Source organism: Loa loa, assembly GCF_000183805.2.
Source record: "Loa loa unplaced genomic scaffold supercont3.48, whole genome shotgun sequence".
In the NCBI taxonomy this organism is placed as follows: Eukaryota; Metazoa; Nematoda; class Chromadorea; order Rhabditida; family Onchocercidae; genus Loa; species Loa loa.
The window spans coordinates 176,269-178,400 of record NW_018108228.1 but is presented as its reverse complement, the minus strand read 5'-3'; positions in this window follow the sequence as shown (position 1 = coordinate 178,400).

The window sequence follows — 2,132 nt, the reverse complement described above, 5'->3', positions numbered from 1 at the left end:
AATACCATTGTTCTTACCATTCATTTAGACCGGTCAAAATTTATGTGAAAATACAAAACAAATACACATGGATAAGTTGCATACTAATGTGGAAGTTGAAGTTGAGTGGTTCAAAAACAAATTCGAAAACAGTTATTTTTTAATCTATGCCGGTCTTGTCGTAAACTATCCTGTTGGGATTAATACTGCATTTTGATTTTTCATAAATTATCTTCTAGCAGTTCTTGTCTATTACAACATCACAATAAAGTGTTACATTATCGTATTTAACGATCGTTATGCATTTTCAAATCATTTCACTTGTGATAGGGCATTGTTAAACTTTTGTGAAGTTAAATGATCGTATTTTCTACACAGTTCAAAAAATAAGCGTTCTGTTTGTAACAGTAAATAAACTTTTCTTAATGGATAATTTTCTAAAATTTTTTGATTCTCATTATTTCAATCCCAATTGATTTCTGCTTTTTCATTTTTTCTGCTCGTTAGAAAATTAACTAGTCTTAATTCAAATATTTTCTTTTTTCTTTTAATTTCTTTTGAAATTCTTTACTAAAAGTTCAAAGCTTTGTACGGAAAATAATATTCAATATGGACCATTCACTTCAAACTGCAGTAATAAATTAATCTGTTTGCATCGCTTTTACGGATGTCGAATTGAATGTAATGTCATGAAGTCACAAAACCTTTGGAAACAAACATATTGATTTCAACATTTTGTAGGACGCTTTGCTGTTGATTTCGCATTTTTTTTTCTCCCTCATATTCGAGAAGAATAAATTAAAAATCAATAATTAATTTTTCATTGTTTCGGGTATATGATGATTTTAAATGGTGAATTTTAGAAATTAAGGATCTAAGTTTCCCCGCCGCGAATATTCTTTTTCAGAGACAAGGGAGTGATTGTTTGATTTTCAATCTTTCAGAAATTATCCTGGTTGGAATTTTTTTGGAACTTGTAAAGGGGAAGTAAATGAAACAGAGAGGTATCAAATTTAGAGTCACTTGGCAATAAATTCAGAAATTTACGCAATAAAAAAAAAATCTGTCAAACCAAGTTTCTAAAATCCTCCTAACTCATTTTAATATCAAAAAACTGTTCGAATTATTAATAGACGTTTAGACAGAAGTTCAGTAAGCTACTACTGCGCTATATAGAGATTGCACTGCCGTTACTACACCTTTTTACACTAATCTGTTATATTTCTAATAATTTGGGTGGTTTGAAAATTCCCTACGATTTGTTTGTAATACGATTCAGGTATTTACAATACTACCTGTATTACAATTTAAATTATTTGTGGCAATGTACCCAAAGAGATCTTACACTAATGTGTGCTAACAAAGTACTTTACCAATGAGCAAGATGACAAAGACATTAATCCTTATAACCGTAAAATCAATCCTTGAAGGATGTGCATATAAACTCTTCAGATAATAGGAGGACATTTCTTCCCTTTTCTTATTCTCCAGATTGGTGTGCTCAAAATTCATTTTCTGGCGATATTTTTGGAATTAGCTTTATGCGTTAATTTGTATTTTGTAGTTTTAATGTTTCATTTATTTGATGTTGAATTACCCAAGTTTGAGGTGGAAATAACGAGAAATCTGCATCCCTGTGTCACGTTCCGCAAGATACTTCCAAGAATACAAAAAATTTCCATTTTACCACCACTTGAAAATAATTTAAAAAAGCAAAAATCCGTGGACAAGACGATTCCTTTTTCTCAATATTGTAGTGTTTGAATGCGGCACCCAACAGAGGAAGTTATATCCTCAACATACGAGTTGAATCCTTTAACATAGGGAGCGGGAATGTACGGTTTAGAAAGCAGTGGGTAGATGAAATGAATTGAGGAATAGAAATTTTAATGAATAATATAAGAACTGCTAAGTTACACTGTTGAATCAGTATTTAAAATTAACAGGCGCCTATGAAAAGGAATTTTTGTTCTCAATAATATACAGGCAAAGCTGAACGTATACAAACATATAGTTGACAGTTATAAATTTCGCAAATCGCAATATCTTAACATTATATCAGTACAACAGCATTGTAGACGAGCTCTAATAAAACTCATCATTAGAGCTTAACAGAGATTTAGAACAAAACAATTGCAGTCGTCAATTAATTA